Consider the following 22,193-nt stretch of genomic DNA (forward strand, 5'->3'; position numbering starts at 1 on the left):
TAATTCCAGTTAAGATCACATGAAACACTGTATGAATCCTATATTCTTTACTTAAAGGAGACGAGAGTGGTAAATGTGTGTTATACAAGGCAGAATACCATTGAAATAGAGAAAGAAACACGTTCGGTAGCTTTGGAAAGCCTTACACTTCACTGAAATGTAGTACTACACTCTATAACACAGTTGAGAGACAATGTTCAATACCTGCCTCAGTACTTAACAGTGTGTAGGAAGTTGTTTGATAAAGTGGGCAAAGCTGATATTTGGACCAGAATGCAGAATATAGGAAACTACATGAAAACATGATTAACTCAGTGAAAATGACTGTAAACAGATGTGAACTTGTTTAGAACAGCTGAAAGAGATTCTCCAAGTCAGTTCTTAGTGTAGAAAAGGTAGCTAAGATCTGGGAAATCCTTAATTCGAGTTAAGATTACATGAAACACTGTATGAATCCTATATTCTTTACTTAAAGGAGACTAGAGTGGTAAATGTGTGTTATACAAGGCAGAATACCATTGAAATAGAGAAAGAAACACGTTCGGCAGCTTTGGAAAGCCTTACACTTCACTGAAATGTAGTACTACACTCTATAACACAGTTGAGAGACAATGTTCAATAGCTGCCTCAGTACTTAACAGTGTGTAGGAAGTTGTTTGATAAAGTGGGCAAAGCTTATACTTGGACCAGAAGGCAGAATATAGGAAACTACATGAAAACATGATTAATTCAGTGAAAATGACTGTAAACAGATTCGAACTCGTTTAGAACAGCTGAAAGAGATTCTCCAAGTCAGTTCTTAACGTAGAAAAGGTAGCTAAGATTCGGGAAATCCTTAATTCGAGTTAAGATTACATGAAACACTGTATGAATCCTATATTCTTTACTTAAAGGAAACTAGAGTGGTAAATGTGTGTTATACAAGGCAGAATACCATTGAAATAGAGAAAAAAACACATTCGGCAGCTTTGGAAAGCCTTACACTTCACTGACATGTAGTACTACACTCTATCACACAGTTGAGAGACAATGTTCCCTAGCTTCCTCAGTTCATAACAGTGTGTAGGAAGTTGTTTGATAAAGTGGGCAAAGCTTATACTTGGGCCAGAAGGCCGAATATAGGAAACTACATGAGAACATGAATAATTCAGTGAAAATGACTGTAAACAGATGAGAACTTGTTTAGAACAGCTGAAAGAGAATCTCCAAGTCAGTTCTTAGTGTAGAAAAGGTAGCTAAGATAAGGAAAATCCTTAATTCCAGTTAAGATCACATGAAACACTGTATGAATCCTATATTCTTTACTTAAAGGAAACTAGAGTGGTAAATGTGTGTTATACAAGGCAGAATACCATTGAAATAGAGAAAGAAACACGTTCGGCAGCTTTGGAAAGCCTTACACTTCACTGAAATGTAGTACTACACTCTATAACACAGTTGAGAGACAATGTTCCCGAGCTGCCTCAGTTCATAACAGTGTGTAGGAAGTTGTTTGATAAAGTGGGCAAAGCTTATACTTGGACCAGAAGGCAGAATATAGGAAACTACATGAAAACATGATTAATTCAGTGAAAATGACTGTAAACAGATGTGAACTTGTTTAGAACAGCTGAAAGAGATTCTCCAAGTCAGTTCTTAGTGTAGAAAAGGTAGCTAAGATCCGGGAAATCCTTAATTCGAGTTAAGATTACATGAAACACTGTATGAATCCTATATTCTTTACTTAAAGGAGACTAGAGTGGTAAATGTGTGTTATACAAGGCAGAATACCATTGAAATAGAGAAAGAAACACGTTCGGCAGCTTTGGAAAGCCTTACACTTCACTGAAATGTAGTACTACACTCTATAACACAGTTGAGAGACAATGTTCCCGAGCTGCCTCAGTTCATGACACTGTGTAGGAAGTTGTTTGATGAAGTGGGCAAAGCTTATACTTGGGCCAGAAGGCAGAATATAGGAAACTACATGAAAACATGATTAATTCAGTGAAAATGACTGTAAACAGATTAGAACTTGTTTAGAACAGCTGAAAGAGATTCTCCAAGTCAGTTCTTAGTGTAGAAAAGGTAGGTAAGATAAGGGAAATACTTAATTCCAGTTAAGATCACATGAAACACTGTATGAATCCTATATTCTTTACTTAAAGGAAACTAGAGTGGTAAATGTGTGTTATACAAGGCAGAATACCATTGAAATATAGAAAGAAACACGATCGGCATCTTTGGAAAGCCTTACACTTCACTGAAATGTAGTACTACACTCTATAACACAGTTGAGAGACAATGTTCAATAGCTGCCTCAGTACTTAACAGTGTGTAGGAAGTTGTTTGATAAAGTGGGCAAAGCTTATACTTGGACCAGAAGGCAGAATATAGGAAACTACATGAAAACATGATTAATTCAGTGAAAATGACTGTAAACAGATGTGAACTTGTTTAGAACAGCTGAAAGAGATTCTCCAAGTCAGTTCTTAGTGTAGAAAAGGTAGCTAAGATCCGGGAAATCCTTAATTCGAGTTAAGATTACATGAAACACTGTATGAATCCTATATTCTTTACTTAAAGGAGACTAGAGTGGTAAATGTGTGTTATACAAGGCAGAATACCATTGAAATAGAGAAAGAAACACGTTCAGCAGCTTTGGAAAGCCTTACACTTCACTGAAATGTAGTACTACACTCTATAACACAGTTGAGAGACAATGTTCCCGAGCTGCCTCAGTTCATGACACTGTGTAGGAAGTTGTTTGATAAAGTGGGCAAAGCTTATACTTGGACCAGAAGGCAGAATATAGGAAACTACATGAAAACATGATTAATTCAGTGAAAATGACTGTAAACAGATTCGAACTCGTTTAGAACAGCTGAAAGAGATTCTCCAAGTCAGTTCTTAATGTAGAAAAGGTAGCTAAGATTCGGGAAATCCTTAATTCGAGTTAAGATTACATGAAACACTGTATGAATCCTATATTCTTTACTTAAAGGAAACTAGAGTGGTAAATGTGTGTTATACAAGGCAGAATACCATTGAAATAGAGAAAAAAACACATTCGGCAGCTTTGGAAAGCCTTACACTTCACTGACATGTAGTACTACACTCTATCACACAGTTGAGAGACAATGTTCCCTAGCTCCCTCAGTTCATAACAGTGTGTAGGAAGTTGTTTGATAAAGTGGGCAAAGCTTATACTTGGGCCAGAAGGCCGAATATAGGAAACTACATGAGAACATGAATAATTCAGTGAAAATGACTGTAAACAGATGAGAACTTGTTTAGAACAGCTGAAAGAGAATCTCCAAGTCAGTTCTTAGTGTAGAAAAGGTAGCTAAGATAAGGAAAATCCTTAATTCCAGTTAAGATCACATGAAACACTGTATGAATCCTATATTCTTTACTTAAAGGAGACTAGAGTGGTAAATGTGTGTTATACAAGGCAGAATACCATTGAAATAGAGAAAGAAACACGTTCGGCAGCTTTGGAAAGCCTTACACTTCACTGAAATGTAGTACTACACTCTATAACACAGTTGAGAGACAATGTTCCCGAGCTGCCTCAGTTCATAACAGTGTGTAGGAAGTTGTTTGATAAAGTGGGCAAAGCTTATACTTGGACCAGAAGGCAGAATATAGGAAACTACATGAAAACATGATTAATTCAGTGAAAATGACTGTAAACAGATGTGAACTTGTTTAGAACAGCTGAAAGAGATTCTCCAAGTCAGTTCTTAGTGTAGAAAAGGTAGCTAAGATCCGGGAAATCCTTAATTCGAGTTAAGATTACATGAAACACTGTATGAATCCTATATTCTTTACTTAAAGGAGACTAGAGTGGTAAATGTGTGTTATACAAGGCAGAATACCATTGAAATAGAGAAAGAAACACGTTCGGCAGCTTTGGAAAGCCTTACACTTCACTGAAATGTAGTACTACACTCTATAACACAGTTGAGAGACAATGTTCCCGAGCTGCCTCAGTTCATGACACTGTGTAGGAAGTTGTTTGATGAAGTGGGCAAAGCTTATACTTGGGCCAGAAGGCAGAATATAGGAAACTACATGAAAACATGATTAATTCAGTGAAAATGACTGTAAACAGATTAGAACTTGTTTAGAACAGCTGAAAGAGATTCTCCAAGTCAGTTCTTAGTGTAGAAAAGGTAGGTAAGATAAGGGAAATACTTAATTCCAGTTAAGATCACATGAAACACTGTATGAATCCTATATTCTTTACTTAAAGGAAACTAGAGTGGTAAATGTGTGTTATACAAGGCAGAATACCATTGAAATATAGAAAGAAACACGATCGGCATCTTTGGAAAGCCTTACACTTCACTGAAATGTAGTACTACACTCTATAACACAGTTGAGAGACAATGTTCAATAGCTGCCTCAGTACTTAACAGTGTGTAGGAAGTTGTTTGATAAAGTGGGCAAAGCTTATACTTGGACCAGAAGGCAGAATATAGGAAACTACATGAAAACATGATTAATTCAGTGAAAATGACTGTAAACAGATGTGAACTTGTTTAGAACAGCTGAAAGAGATTCTCCAAGTCAGTTCTTAGTGTAGAAAAGGTAGCTAAGATCCGGGAAATCCTTAATTCGAGTTAAGATTACATGAAACACTGTATGAATCCTATATTCTTTACTTAAAGGAGACTAGAGTGGTAAATGTGTGTTATACAAGGCAGAATACCATTGAAATAGAGAAAGAAACACGTTCGGCAGCTTTGGAAAGCCTTACACTTCACTGAAATGTAGTACTACACTCTATAACACAGTTGAGAGACAATGTTCCCGAGCTGCCTCAGTTCATGACACTGTGTAGGAAGTTGTTTGATAAAGTGGGCAAAGCTTATACTTGGGCCAGAAGGCAGAATATAGGAAACTACATGAAAACATGATTAATTCAGTGAAAATGACTGTAAACAGATTAGAACTTGTTTAGAACAGCTGAAAGAGATTCTCCAAGTCAGTTCTTAGTGTAGAAAAGGTAGGTAAGATAAGGGAAATACTTAATTCCAGTTAAGATCACATGAAACACTGTATGAATCCTATATTCTTTACTTAAAGGAAACTAGAGTGGTAAATGTGTGTTATACAAGGCAGAATACCATTGAAATGTAGAAAGAAACACGATCGGCATCTTTGGAAAGCCTTACACTTCACTGAAATGTAGTACTACACTCTATAACACAGTTGAGAGACAATGTTCCCGAGCTCCCTCAGTACTTAACAGTGTGTAGGAAGTTGTTTGATAAAGTTGGCAAAGCTTATACTTGGACCAGAAGGCAGAATATAGGAAACTACATGAAAACATGATTAATTCAGTGAAAATGACTGTAAACATATTAGAACTTGTTTAGAACAGCTGAAAGAGATTCTCCAAGTCAGTTCTTAATGTAGAAAAGGTAGCTATGATCCAGGAAATCCTTAATTCGAGTTAAGATTACATGAAAAACTGTATGAATCCTATATTCTTTACTTAAAGGAAACTAGAGTGGTAAATGTGTGTTATACAAGGCAGAATACCATTGAAATAGAGAAAAAAAGACATTTGGCAGCTTTGGAAAGCCTTACACTTCACTGACATGTAGTACTACACTCTATCACACAGTTGAGAGACAATGTTCCCTAGCTCCCTCAGTTCATAACAGTGTGTAGGAAGTTGTTTGATAAAGTGGGCAAAGCTTATACTTGGGCCAGAAGGCCGAATATAGGAAACTACATGAGAACATGAATAATTCAGTGAAAATGACTGTAAACAGATGAGAACTTGTTTAGAACAGCTGAAAGAGAATCTCCAAGTCACTTCTTAGTGTAGAAAAGGTAGCTAAGATAAGGGAAATCCTTAATTCCAGTTAAGATCACATGAAACACTGTATGAATCCTATATTCTTTACTTAAAGGAGACGAGAGTGGTAAATGTGTGTTATACAAGGCAGAATACCATTGAAATAGAGAAAGAAACACGTTCGGCAGCTTTGGAAAGCCTTACACTTCACTGAAATGTAGTACTACACTCTATAACACAGTTGAGAGACAATGTTCAATAGCTGCCTCAGTACTTAACAGTGTGTAGGAAGTTGTTTGATAAAGTGGGCAAAGCTTATACTTGGACCAGAAGGCAGAATATAGGAAACTACATGAAAACATGATTAATTCAGTGAAAATGACTGTAAACAGATTCGAACTCGTTTAGAACAGCTGAAAGAGATTCTCCAAGTCAGTTCTTAATGTAGAAAAGGTAGCTAAGATTCGGGAAATCCTTAATTCGAGTTAAGATTACATGAAACACTGTATGAATCCTATATTCTTTACTTAAAGGAAACTGGAGTTGAAAATGTGTGTTATACAAGGCAGAATACCATTGAAATAGAGAAAAAAAGACATTCGGCAGCTTTGGAAAGCCTTACACTTCACTGACATGTAGTACTACACTCTATCACACAGTTGAGAGACAATGTTCCCTAGCTCCCTCAGTTAATAACAGTGTGTAGGAAGTTGTTTGATAAAGTGGCCAAAGCTTATACTTGGGCCAGAAGACAGAATATAGGAAACTACATGAAAACATGAATAATTCAGTGAAAATGACTGTAAACAGATGAGAACTTGTTTAGAACAGCTGAAAGAGAATCTCCAAGTCAGTTCTTATTGTAGAAAAGGTAGCTAAGATAAGGGAAATCCTTAATTCCAGTTAAGATCACATGAAACACTGTATGAATCCTATATTCTTTACTTAAAGGAGACTAGAGTGGTAAATGTGTGTTATACAAGGCAGAATACCATTGAAATAGAGAAAGAAACACGTTCGGTAGCTTTGGAAAGCCTTACACTTCACTGAAATGTAGTACTACACTCTATAACACAGTTGAGAGACAATGTTCCCGAGCTCCCTCAGTACTCTACAGTGTGTAGGAAGTTGTTTGATAAAGTTGGCAAAGCTCATACTTGGACCAGAAGGCAGAATAGAGGAAACTACATGAAAACATGATTAATTCAGTGAAAATGACTGTAAACAGATTAGAACTTGTTTAGAACAGCTGAAAGAGATTCTCCAAGTCAGTTCTTAATGTAGAAAAGGTAGCTAAGATTCGGGAAATCCTTAATTCGAGTTAAGATTACATGAAACACTGTATGAATCCTATATTCTTTACTTAAAGGAAACTAGAGTGGTAAATGTGTGTTATACAAGGCAGAATACCATTGAAATAGAGAAAAAAACACATTCGGCAGCTTTGGAAAGCCTTACACTTCACTGACATGTAGTACTACACTCTATCACACAGTTGAGAGACAATGTTCCCTAGCTCCCTCAGTTCATAACAGTGTGTAGGAAGTTGTTTGATAAAGTGGGCAAAGCTTATACTTGGGCCAGAAGGCCGAATTTAGGAAACTACATGAGAACATGAATAATTCAGTGAAAATGACTGTAAACAGATGAGAACTTGTTTAGAACAGCTGAAAGAGAATCTCCAAGTCAGTTCTTAGTGTAGAAAAGGTAGCTAAGATAAGGAAAATCCTTAATTCCAGTTAAGATCACATGAAACACTGTATGAATCCTATATTCTTTACTTAAAGGAGACTAGAGTGGTAAATGTGTGTTATACAAGGCAGAATACCATTGAAATAGAGAAAGAAACACGTTCGGCAGCTTTGGAAAGCCTTACACTTCACTGAAATGTAGTACTACACTCTATAACACAGTTGAGAGACAATGTTCCCGAGCTGCCTCAGTTCATAACAGTGTGTAGGAAGTTGTTTGATAAAGTGGGCAAAGCTTATACTTGGACCAGAAGGCAGAATATAGGAAACTACATGAAAACATGATTAATTCAGTGAAAATGACTGTAAACAGATGTGAACTTGTTTAGAACAGCTGAAAGAGATTCTCCAAGTCAGTTCTTAGTGTAGAAAAGGTAGCTAAGATCCGGGAAATCCTTAATTCGAGTTAAGATTACATGAAACACTGTATGAATCCTATATTCTTTACTTAAAGGAGACTAGAGTGGTAAATGTGTGTTATACAAGGCAGAATACCATTGAAATAGAGAAAGAAACACGTTCGGCAGCTTTGGAAAGCCTTACACTTCACTGAAATGTAGTACTACACTCTATAACACAGTTGAGAGACAATGTTCCCGAGCTGCCTCAGTTCATGACACTGTGTAGGAAGTTGTTTGATGAAGTGGGCAAAGCTTATACTTGGGCCAGAAGGCAGAATATAGGAAACTACATGAAAACATGATTAATTCAGTGAAAATGACTGTAAACAGATTAGAACTTGTTTAGAACAGCTGAAAGAGATTCTCCAAGTCAGTTCTTAGTGTAGAAAAGGTAGGTAAGATAAGGGAAATACTTAATTCCAGTTAAGATCACATGAAACACTGTATGAATCCTATATTCTTTACTTAAAGGAAACTAGAGTGGTAAATGTGTGTTATACAAGGCAGAATACCATTGAAATATAGAAAGAAACACGATCGGCATCTTTGGAAAGCCTTACACTTCACTGAAATGTAGTACTACACTCTATAACACAGTTGAGAGACAATGTTCAATAGCTGCCTCAGTACTTAACAGTGTGTAGGAAGTTGTTTGATAAAGTGGGCAAAGCTTATACTTGGACCAGAAGGCAGAATATAGGAAACTACATGAAAACATGATTAATTCAGTGAAAATGACTGTAAACAGATGTGAACTTGTTTAGAACAGCTGAAAGAGATTCTCCAAGTCAGTTCTTAGTGTAGAAAAGGTAGCTAAGATCCGGGAAATCCTTAATTCGAGTTAAGATTACATGAAACACTGTATGAATCCTATATTCTTTACTTAAAGGAGACTAGAGTGGTAAATGTGTGTTATACAAGGCAGAATACCATTGAAATAGAGAAAGAAACACGTTCGGCAGCTTTGGAAAGCCTTACACTTCACTGAAATGTAGTACTACACTCTATAACACAGTTGAGAGACAATGTTCCCGAGCTGCCTCAGTTCATGACACTGTGTAGGAAGTTGTTTGATAAAGTGGGCAAAGCTTATACTTGGGCCAGAAGGCAGAATATAGGAAACTACATGAAAACATGATTAATTCAGTGAAAATGACTGTAAACAGATTAGAACTTGTTTAGAACAGCTGAAAGAGATTCTCCAAGTCAGTTCTTAGTGTAGAAAAGGTAGGTAAGATAAGGGAAATACTTAATTCCAGTTAAGATCACATGAAACACTGTATGAATCCTATATTCTTTACTTAAAGGAAACTAGAGTGGTAAATGTGTGTTATACAAGGCAGAATACCATTGAAATGTAGAAAGAAACACGATCGGCATCTTTGGAAAGCCTTACACTTCACTGAAATGTAGTACTACACTCTATAACACAGTTGAGAGACAATGTTCCCGAGCTCCCTCAGTACTTAACAGTGTGTAGGAAGTTGTTTGATAAAGTTGGCAAAGCTTATACTTGGACCAGAAGGCAGAATATAGGAAACTACATGAAAACATGATTAATTCAGTGAAAATGACTGTAAACATATTAGAACTTGTTTAGAACAGCTGAAAGAGATTCTCCAAGTCAGTTCTTAATGTAGAAAAGGTAGCTATGATCCAGGAAATCCTTAATTCGAGTTAAGATTACATGAAAAACTGTATGAATCCTATATTCTTTACTTAAAGGAAACTAGAGTGGTAAATGTGTGTTATACAAGGCAGAATACCATTGAAATAGAGAAAAAAAGACATTTGGCAGCTTTGGAAAGCCTTACACTTCACTGACATGTAGTACTACACTCTATCACACAGTTGAGAGACAATGTTCCCTAGCTCCCTCAGTTCATAACAGTGTGTAGGAAGTTGTTTGATAAAGTGGGCAAAGCTTATACTTGGGCCAGAAGGCCGAATATAGGAAACTACATGAGAACATGAATAATTCAGTGAAAATGACTGTAAACAGATGAGAACTTGTTTAGAACAGCTGAAAGAGAATCTCCAAGTCACTTCTTAGTGTAGAAAAGGTAGCTAAGATAAGGGAAATCCTTAATTCCAGTTAAGATCACATGAAACACTGTATGAATCCTATATTCTTTACTTAAAGGAGACGAGAGTGGTAAATGTGTGTTATACAAGGCAGAATACCATTGAAATAGAGAAAGAAACACGTTCGGCAGCTTTGGAAAGCCTTACACTTCACTGAAATGTAGTACTACACTCTATAACACAGTTGAGAGACAATGTTCAATAGCTGCCTCAGTACTTAACAGTGTGTAGGAAGTTGTTTGATAAAGTGGGCAAAGCTTATACTTGGACCAGAAGGCAGAATATAGGAAACTACATGAAAACATGATTAATTCAGTGAAAATGACTGTAAACAGATTCGAACTCGTTTAGAACAGCTGAAAGAGATTCTCCAAGTCAGTTCTTAATGTAGAAAAGGTAGCTAAGATTCGGGAAATCCTTAATTCGAGTTAAGATTACATGAAACACTGTATGAATCCTATATTCTTTACTTAAAGGAAACTGGAGTTGAAAATGTGTGTTATACAAGGCAGAATACCATTGAAATAGAGAAAAAAAGACATTCGGCAGCTTTGGAAAGCCTTACACTTCACTGACATGTAGTACTACACTCTATCACACAGTTGAGAGACAATGTTCCCTAGCTCCCTCAGTTAATAACAGTGTGTAGGAAGTTGTTTGATAAAGTGGCCAAAGCTTATACTTGGGCCAGAAGACAGAATATAGGAAACTACATGAAAACATGAATAATTCAGTGAAAATGACTGTAAACAGATGAGAACTTGTTTAGAACAGCTGAAAGAGAATCTCCAAGTCAGTTCTTATTGTAGAAAAGGTAGCTAAGATAAGGGAAATCCTTAATTCCAGTTAAGATCACATGAAACACTGTATGAATCCTATATTCTTTACTTAAAGGAGACTAGAGTGGTAAATGTGTGTTATACAAGGCAGAATACCATTGAAATAGAGAAAGAAACACGTTCGGTAGCTTTGGAAAGCCTTACACTTCACTGAAATGTAGTACTACACTCTATAACACAGTTGAGAGACAATGTTCCCGAGCTCCCTCAGTACTCTACAGTGTGTAGGAAGTTGTTTGATAAAGTTGGCAAAGCTCATACTTGGACCAGAAGGCAGAATAGAGGAAACTACATGAAAACATGATTAATTCAGTGAAAATGACTGTAAACAGATTAGAACTTGTTTAGAACAGCTGAAAGAGATTCTCCAAGTCAGTTCTTAATGTAGAAAAGGTAGCTAAGATTCGGGAAATCCTTAATTCGAGTTAAGATTACATGAAACACTGTATGAATCCTATATTCTTTACTTAAAGGAAACTAGAGTGGTAAATGTGTGTTATACAAGGCAGAATACCATTGAAATAGAGAAAAAAACACATTCGGCAGCTTTGGAAAGCCTTACACTTCACTGACATGTAGTACTACACTCTATCACACAGTTGAGAGACAATGTTCCCTAGCTCCCTCAGTTCATAACAGTGTGTAGGAAGTTGTTTGATAAAGTGGGCAAAGCTTATACTTGGGCCAGAAGGCCGAATTTAGGAAACTACATGAGAACATGAATAATTCAGTGAAAATGACTGTAAACAGATGAGAACTTGTTTAGAACAGCTGAAAGAGAATCTCCAAGTCAGTTCTTAGTGTAGAAAAGGTAGCTAAGATAAGGAAAATCCTTAATTCCAGTTAAGATCACATGAAACACTGTATGAATCCTATATTCTTTACTTAAAGGAGACTAGAGTGGTAAATGTGTGTTATACAAGGCAGAATACCATTGAAATAGAGAAAGAAACACGTTCGGCAGCTTTGGAAAGCCTTACACTTCACTGAAATGTAGTACTACACTCTATAACACAGTTGAGAGACAATGTTCCCGAGCTGCCTCAGTTCATAACAGTGTGTAGGAAGTTGTTTGATAAAGTGGGCAAAGCTTATACTTGGACCAGAAGGCAGAATATAGGAAACTACATGAAAACATGATTAATTCAGTGAAAATGACTGTAAACAGATGTGAACTTGTTTAGAACAGCTGAAAGAGATTCTCCAAGTCAGTTCTTAGTGTAGAAAAGGTAGCTAAGATCCGGGAAATCCTTAATTCGAGTTAAGATTACATGAAACACTGTATGAATCCTATATTCTTTACTTAAAGGAGACTAGAGTGGTAAATGTGTGTTATACAAGGCAGAATACCATTGAAATAGAGAAAGAAACACGTTCGGCAGCTTTGGAAAGCCTTACACTTCACTGAAATGTAGTACTACACTCTATAACACAGTTGAGAGACAATGTTCCCGAGCTGCCTCAGTTCATGACACTGTGTAGGAAGTTGTTTGATGAAGTGGGCAAAGCTTATACTTGGGCCAGAAGGCAGAATATAGGAAACTACATGAAAACATGATTAATTCAGTGAAAATGACTGTAAACAGATTAGAACTTGTTTAGAACAGCTGAAAGAGATTCTCCAAGTCAGTTCTTAGTGTAGAAAAGGTAGGTAAGATAAGGGAAATACTTAATTCCAGTTAAGATCACATGAAACACTGTATGAATCCTATATTCTTTACTTAAAGGAAACTAGAGTGGTAAATGTGTGTTATACAAGGCAGAATACCATTGAAATATAGAAAGAAACACGATCGGCATCTTTGGAAAGCCTTACACTTCACTGAAATGTAGTACTACACTCTATAACACAGTTGAGAGACAATGTTCCCGAGCTCCGTCAGTACTTAACAGTGTGTAGGAAGTTGTTTGATAAAGTTGGCAAAGCTTATACTTGGACCAGAAGGCAGAATATAGGAAACTACATGAAAACATGATTAATTCAGTGAAAATGACTGTAAACAGATTAGAACTTGTTTAGAACAGCTGAAAGAGATTCTCCAAGTCAGTTCTTAATGTAGAAAAGGTAGCTAAGATTCGGGAAATCCTTAATTCGAGTTAAGATCACATGAAACACTGTATGAATCCTATATTCTTTACTTAAAGGAGACTAGAGTGGTAAATGTGTGTTATACAAGGCAGAATACCATTGAAATAGAGAAAGAAACACGTTCGGCAGCTTTGGAAAGCCTTACACTTCACTGAAATGTAGTACTACACTCTATAACACAGTTGAGAGACAATGTTCAATAGCTGCCTCAGTACTTAACAGTGTGTAGGAAGTTGTTTGATAAAGTGGGCAAAGCTTATACTTGGACCAGAAAGCAGAATATAGGAAACTACATGAAAACATGATTAATTCAGTGAAAATGACTGTAAACAGATGTGAACTTGTTTAGAACAGCTGAAAGAGATTCTCCAAGTCAGTTCTTAGTGTAGAAAAGGTAGCTAAGATTCGGGAAATCCTTAATTCGAGTTAAGATTACATGAAACACTGTATGAATCCTATATTCTTTACTTAAAGGAGACTAGAGTGGTAAATGTGTGTTATACAAGGCAGAATACCATTGAAATAGAGAAAGAAACACGTTCGGCAGCTTTGGAAAGCCTTACACTTCACTGAAATGTAGTACTACACTCTATGACACAGTTGAGAGACAATGTTCCCGAGCTGCCTCAGTTCATGACACTGTGTAGGAAGTTGTTTGATAAAGTGGGCAAAGCTTATACTTGGGCCAGAAGGCAGAATATAGGAAACTACATGAAAACATGATTAATTCAGTGAAAATGACTGTAAACAGATTAGAACTTGTTTAGAACAGCTGAAAGAGATTCTCCAAGTCAGTTCTTAGTGTAGAAAAGGTAGGTAAGATAAGGGAAATACTTAATTCCAGTTAAGATCACATGAAACACTGTATGAATCCTATATTCTTTACTTAAAGGAAACTAGAGTGGTAAATGTGTGTTATACAAGGCAGAATACCATTGAAATATAGAAAGAAACACAATCGGCATCTTTGGAAAGCCTTACACTTCACTGAAATGTAGTACTACACTCTATAACACAGTTGAGAGACAATGTTCCCGAGCTCCGTCAGTACTTAACAATGTGTAGGAAGTTGTTTGATAAAGTTGGCAAAGCTTATACTTGGACCAGAAGGCAGAATATAGGAAACTACATGAAAACATGATTAATTCAGTGAAAATGACTGTAAACTGATTAGAACTTGTTTAGAACAGCTGAAAGAGATTCTCCAAGTCAGTTCTTAATGTAGAAAAGGTAGCTAAGATTCGGGAAATCCTTAATTCGAGTTAAGATTACATGAAACACTGTATGAATCCTATATTCTTTACTTAAAGGAAACTAGAGTGGTAAATGTGTGTTATACAAGGCAGAATACCATTGAAATAGAGAAAAAAAGACATTCGGCAGCTTTGGAAAGCCTTACACTTCACTGACATGTAGTACTACACTCTATCACACAGTTGAGAGACAATGTTCCCTAGCTCCCTCAGTTCATAACAGTGTGTAGGAAGTTGTTTGATGAAGTGGGCAAAGCTTATACTTGGGCCAGAAGGCCGAATATAGGAAACTACATGAGAACATGAATAATTCAGTGAAAATGACTGTAAACAGATGAGAACTTGTTTAGAACAGCTGAAAGAGAATCTCCAAGTCAGTTCTTAGTGTAGAAAAGGTAGCTAAGATCTGGGAAATTCTTAATTCGAGTTAAGATTACATTAAACACTGTATGAATCCTATATTCTTTACTTAAAGGAGACTAGAGTGGTAAATGTGTGTTATACAAGGCAGAATACCATTGAAATAGAGAAAGAAACACGTTCGGCAGCTTTGGAAAGCCTTACACTTCACTGAAATGTAGTACTACACTCTATAACACAGTTGAGAGACAATGTTCAATAGCTGCCTCAGTACTTAACAGTGTGTAGGAAGTTGTTTGATAAAGTGGGCAAAGCTTATACTTGGACCAGAAGGCAGAATATAGGAAACTACATGAAAACATGATTAATTCAGTGAAAATGACTGTAAACAGATTCGAACTCGTTTAGAACAGCTGAAAGAGATTCTCCAAGTCAGTTCTTAATGTAGAAAAGGTAGCTAAGATTCGGGAAATCCTTAATTCGAGTTAAGATTACATGAAACACTGTATGAATCCTATATTCTTTACTTAAAGGAAACTGGAGTTGAAAATGTGTGTTATACAAGGCAGAATACCATTGAAATAGAGAAAGAAACACGTTTGGCAGCTTTGGAAAGCCTTACACTTCACTGAAATGTAGTACTACACTCTATAACACAGTTGAGAGACAATGTTCCCGAGCTGCCTCAGTTCATGACACTGTGTAGGAAGTTGTTTGACAAAGTGGGCAAAGCTTATACTTGGGCCAGAAGGCAGAATATAGGAAACTACATGAAAACATGATTAATTCAGTGAAAATGACTGTAAACAGATTAGAATTTGTTTAGAACAGCTGAAAGAGATTCTCCAAGTCAGTTCTTAGTGTAGAAAAGGTAGGTAAGATAAGGGAAATACTTAATTCCAGTTAAGATCACATGAAACACTGTATGAATCCTATATTCTTTACTTAAAGGAAACTAGAGTGGTAAATGTGTGTTATACAAGGCAGAATATCATTGAAATATAGAAAGAAACACGATCGGCATCTTTGGAAAGCCTTACACTTCACTGAAATGTAGTACTACACTCTATAACACAGTTGAGAGACAATGTTCCCGAGCTCCCTCAGTACTTAACAGTGTGTAGGAAGTTGTTTGATAAAGTTGGCAAAGCTTATACTTGGACCAGAAGGCAGAATATAGGAAACTACATGAAAACATGATTAATTCAGTGAAAATGACTGTAAACAGATTAGAACTTGTTTAGAACAGCTGAAAGAGATTCTCCAAGTCAGTTCTTAATGTAGAAAAGGTAGCTAAGATTCGGGAAATCCTTAATTCGAGTTAAGATTACATGAAACACTGTATGAATCCTATATTCTTTACTTAAAGGAAAATAGAGTGGTAAATGTGTGTTATACAAGGCAGAATACCATTGAAATAGAGAAAAAAAGACATTCGGCAGCTTTGGAAAGCCTTACACTTCACTGACATGTAGTACTACACTCTATCACACAGTTGAGAGACAATGTTCCCTAGCTCCCTCAGTTCATAACAGTGTGTAGGAAGTTGTTTGATGAAGTGGGCAAAGCTTATACTTGGGCCAGAAGGCCGAATATAGGAAACTACATGAGAACATGAATAATTCAGTGAAAATGACTGTAAACAGATGAGAACTTGTTTAGAACAGCTGAAAGAGAATCTCCAAGTCAGTTCTTAGTGTAGAAAAGGTAGCTAAGATCTGGGAAATCCTTAATTCGAGTTAAGATTACATGAAACACTGTATGAATCCTATATTCTTTACTTAAAGGAAACTGGAGTTGAAAATGTGTGTTATACAAGGCAGAATACCATTGAAATAGAGAAAAAAAGACATTCGGCAGCTTTGGAAAGCCTTACACTTCACTGACATGTAGTACTACACTCTATCACACAGTTGAGAGACAATGTTCCCTAGCTCCCTCAGTTCATAACAGTGTGTAGGAAGTTGTTTGATAAAGTGGCCAAAGCTTATACTTGGGCCAGAAGACAGAATATAGGAAACTACATGAAAACATGAATAATTCAGTGAAAATGACTGTAAACAGATGAGAACTTGTTTAGAACAGCTGAAAGAGAATCTCCAAGTCAGTTCTTATTGTAGAAAAGGTAGCTAAGATAAGGGAAATCCTTAATTCCAGTTAAGATCACATGAAACACTGTATGAATCCTATATTCTTTACTTAAAGGAGACTAGAGTGGTAAATGTGTGTTATACAAGGAAGAATACCATTGAAATAGAGAAAGAAACACGTTCGGCAGCTTTGGAAAGCCTTACACTTCACTGAAATGTAGTACTACACTCTATAACACAGTTGAGAGACAATGTTCAATAGCTGCCTCAGTACTTAACAGTGTGTAGGAAGTTGTTTGATAAAGTGGGCAAAGCTTATACTTGGACCAGAAGGCAGAATATAGGAAACTACATGAAAACATGATTAATTCAGTGAAAATGACTGTAAACAGATGTGAACTTGTTTAGAACAGCTGAAAGAGATTCTCCAAGTCAGTTCTTAGTGTAGAAAAGGTAGCTAAGATCCGGGAAATCCTTAATTCGAGTTAAGATTACATGAAACACTGTATGAATCCTATATTCTTTACTTAAAGGAGACTAGAGTGGTAAATGTGTGTTATACAAGGCAGAATACCATTGAAATAGAGAAAGAAACACGTTCGGCAGCTTTGGAAAGCCTTACACTTCACTGAAATGTAGTACTACACTCTATAACACAGTTGAGAGACAATGTTCCCGAGCTGCCTCAGTTCATGACACTGTGTAGGAAGTTGTTTGATAAAGTGGGCAAAGCTTATACTTGGGCCAGAAGGCAGAATATAGGAAACTACATGAAAACATGATTAATTCAGTGAAAATGACTGTAAACAGATTAGAACTTGTTTAGAACAGCTGAAAGAGATTCTCCAAGTCAGTTCTTAGTGTAGAAAAGGTAGGTAAGATAAGGGAAATACTTAATTCCAGTTAAGATCACATGAAACACTGTATGAATCCTATATTCTTTACTTAAAGGAAACTAGAGTGGTAAATGTGTGTTATACAAGGCAGAATACCATTGAAATATAGAAAGAAACACGATCGGCATCTTTGGAAAGCCTTACACTTCACTGAAATGTAGTACTACACTCTATAACACAGTTGAGAGACAATGTTCCCGAGCTCCCTCAGTACTTAACAGTGTGTAGGAAGTTGTTTGATAAAGTTGGCAAAGCTTATACTTGGACCAGAAGGCAGAATATAGGAAACTACATGAAAACATGATTAATTCAGTGAAAATGACTGTAAACAGGTTAGAACTTGTTTAGAACAGCTGAAAGAGATTCTCCAAGTCAGTTCTTAATGTAGAAAAGGTAGCTAAGATTCGGGAAATCCTTAATTCGAGTTAAGATTACATGAAACACTGTATGAATCCTATATTCTTTACTTAAAGGAAACTAGAGTGGTAAATGTGTGTTATACAAGGCAGAATACCATTGAAATAGAGAAAAAAAGACATTCAGCAGCTTTGGAAAGCCTTACACTTCACTGACATGTAGTACTACACTCTATCACACAGTTGAGAGACAATGTTCCCTAGCTCCCTCAGTTCATAACAGTGTGTAGGAAGTTGTTTGATGAAGTGGGCAAAGCTTATACTTGGGCCAGAAGGCCGAATATAGGAAACTACATGAGAACATGAATAATTCAGTGAAAATGACTGTAAACAGATGAGAACTTGTTTAGAACAGCTGAAAGAGAATCTCCAAGTCAGTTCTTAGTGTAGAAAAGGTAGCTAAGATAAGGGAAATCCTTAATTCCAGTTAAGATCACATGAAACACTGTATGAATCCTATATTGTTTACTTAAAGGAGACTAGAGTGGTAAATGTGTGTTATACAAGGCAGAATACCATTGAAATAGAGAAAGAAACACGTTCGGCAGCTTTGGAAAGCCTTACACTTCACTGAAATGTAGTACTACACTCTATAACACAGTTGAGAGACAATGTTCCCTAGCTCGCTCAGTACATAACAGTGTGTAGGAAGTTGTTTGATAAAGTGGGCAAAGCTTATACTTGGGCCAGAAGGCAGAATATAGGAAACTACATGAAAACATGAATAATTCAGTGAAAATGACTGTAAACAGATGAGAACTTGTTTAGAACAGCTGAAAGAGAATCTCCAAGTCAGTTCTTAGTGTAGAAAAGGTAGCTAAGAGAAGGAAAATCCTTAATTCCAGTTAAGATCACATGAAACACTGTATGAATCCTATATTGTTTACTTAAAGGAGACTAGAGTGGTAAATGTGTGTTATACAAGGCAGAATACCATTGAAATAGAGAAAGAAACACGTTCGGCAGCTTTGGAAAGCCTTACACTTCACTGAAATGTAGTACTACACTCTATAACACAGTTGAGAGACAATGTTCCCAAGCTGCCTCAGTTCATAACAGTGTGTAGGAAGGTGTTTGATAAAGAGGGCAAAGCTTATACTTGGGCCAGAAGGCAGAATATAGGAAACTACATGAAAACATGATTAATTCAGTGAAAATAACTGTAAACAGATGTGAACTTGTTTAGAACAGCTGAAAGAGATTCTCCAAGTCAGTTCTTAGTGTAGAAAAGGTAGCTAAGATACGGGAAATCCTTAATTCGAGTTAAGATTACATGAAACACTGTATGAATCCTATATTCTTTACTTAAAGGAGACTAGAGTGGTAAATGTGTGTTATACAAGGCAGAATACCATTGAAATAGAAAAAGAAACACGTTCGGCAGCTTTGGAAAGCCTTACACTTCACTGAAATGTAGTACTACACTTTATATAACACAGTTGAGAGACAATGTTCCCTAGCTCCCTCAGTTCATAACAGTGTGTAGGAAGTTGTTTGATAAAGTGGGCAAAGCTTATACTTGGGCCAGAAGGCAGAATATAGGAAACTACATGAAAACATGAATAATTCAGTGAAAATGACTGTAAACAGATGAGAACTTGTTTAGAACAGCTGAAAGGGAATCTCCAAGTCAGTTCTTAGTGTAGAAAAGGTAGCTAAGATAAGGAAAATCCTTAATTCCAGTTAAGATCACATGAAACACTGTATGAATCCTATATTCTTTACTTAAAGGAGACTAGAGTGGTAAATGTGTGTTATACAAGGCAGAATACCATTGAAATAGAGAAAGAAACACGTTCGGCAGCTTTGGAAAGCCTTACACTTCACTGAAATCTAGTACTACACTTTATATAACACAGTTGAGAGACAATGTTCCCTAGCTCCCTCAGTTCATAACAGTGTGTAGGAAGTTGTTTGATAAAGTGGGCAAAGCTTATACTTGGGCCAGAAGGCAGAATATAGGAAACTACATGAAAACATGAATAATTCTGTGAAAATGACTGTAAACAGATGAGAACTTGTTTAGAACAGCTGAAAGAGAATCTCCAAGTCAGTTCTTAGTGTAGAAAAGGTAGCTAAGATAAGGAAAATCCTTAATTCCATTTAAGATCACATGAAACACTGTATGAATCCTATATTCTTTACTTAAAGGAGACTAGAGTGGTAAATGTGTGTTATACAAGGCAGAATACCATTGAAATAGAGAAGGAAACACGTTCGGCAGCTTTGGAAAGCCTTACACTTCACTGAAATGTAGTACTACACTCTATAACACAGTTGAGAGACAATGTTCAATAGCTGCCTCAGTACTTAACAGTGTGTAGGAAGGTGTTTGATAAAGAGGGCAAAGCTTATACTTGGGCCAGAAGGCAGAATATAGGAAACTACATGAAAACATGAATAATTCAGTGAAAATGACTGTAAACAGATGAGAACTTGTTTAGAACAGCTGAAAGAGAATCTCCAAGTCAGTTCTTAGTGTAGAAAAGGTAGCTAAGATAAGGAAAATCCTTAATTCCAGTTAAGATCACATGAAACACTGTATGAATCCTATATTCTTTACTTAAAGGAGACTAGAGTGGTAAATGTGTGTTACACAAGGCAGAATACCATTGAAATAAAGAAAGAAACACGTTCGGCAGCTTTGGAAAGCCTTACACTTCACTGAAATGTAGTACTACACTCTATAATACAGTTGAGAGACAATGTTCCCGAGCTGCCTCAGTTCATAACAGTGTGTAGGAAGGTGTTTGATAAAGAGGGCAAAGCTTATACTTGGGCCAGAAGGCAGAATATAGGAAACTACATGAAAACATGAATAATTCAGTGAAAATGACTGTAAACAGATGAGAACTTGTTTAGAACAGATGAAAGAGAATCTCCAAGTCAGTTCTTATTGTAGAAAAGGTAGCTAAGATCCAGGAAATCCTTAATTCGAGTTAAGATTACATGAAACACTGTATGAATCCTATATTCTTCACTTAAAGGAGACTAGAGTGGTAAATGTGTGTTATACAAGGCAGAATACCATTGAAATAGAGAAAGAAACACGTTCGGCAGCTTTGGAAAGCCTTACACTTCACTGAAATGTAGTACTACACTCTATATAACACAGTTGAGAGACAATGTTCCCTAGCTCCCTCAGTTCATAACAGTGTGTAGGAAGTTGTGTGATAAAGTGGGCAAAGCTTATACTTGGGCCAGAAGGCAGAATATAGGAAACTACATGAAAACATGAATAATTCAGTGAAAAAGACTGTAAACAGATGAGAACTTGTTTAGAACAGCTGAAAGAGAATCTCCAAGTCAGTTCTTAGTGTAGAAAAGGTAGCTAAGATAAGGAAAATCCTTAATTCCAGTTAAGATCACATGAAACACTGTATGAATCCTATATTCTTTACTTAAAGGAGACTAGAGTGGTAAATGTGTGTTACACAAGGAAGAATACCATTGAAATAGAGAAAGAAACACGTTTGGCAGCTTTGGAAAGCCTTACACTTCACTGAAATGTAGTACTACACTCTATAATACAGTTGAGAGACAATATTCCCGAGCTGCCTCAGTTCATAACAGTGTGTTGGAAGTTGTTTGATTAAGTTGGCAAAGCTTATACTTGGACCAGAAGGCAGAATATAGGAAACTACATGAAAACATGATTAATTCAGTGAAAATAACTGTAAACAGATGTGAACTTGTTTAGAACAGCTGAAAGAGATTCTCCAAGTCAGTTCTTAGTGTAGAAAAGGTAGCTAAGATACGGGAAATCCTTAATTCGAGTTAAGATTACATGAAACACTGTATGAATCCTATATTCTTTACTTAAAGGAGACTAGAGTGGTAAATGTGTGTTATACAAGGCAGAATACCATTGAAATAGAAAAAGAAACACGTTCGGCAGCTTTGGAAAGCCTTACACTTCACTGAAATGTAGTACTACACTTTATATAACACAGTTGAGAGACAATGTTCCCTAGCTCCCTCAGTTCATAACAGTGTGTAGGAAGTTGTTTGATAAAGTGGGCAAAGCTTATACTTGGGCCAGAAGGCAGAATATAGGAAACTACATGAAAACATGAATAATTCAGTGAAAATGACTGTAAACAGATGAGAACTTGTTTAGAACAGCTGAAAGGGAATCTCCAAGTCAGTTCTTAGTGTAGAAAAGGTAGCTAAGATAAGGAAAATCCTTAATTCCAGTTAAGATCACATGAAACACTGT

Source organism: Pipistrellus hanaki (genome assembly GCF_964339955.1).
Source record: "Pipistrellus hanaki genome assembly, contig: scaffold_24, whole genome shotgun sequence".
Taxonomy (NCBI): Eukaryota; Metazoa; Chordata; class Mammalia; order Chiroptera; family Vespertilionidae; genus Pipistrellus; species Pipistrellus hanaki.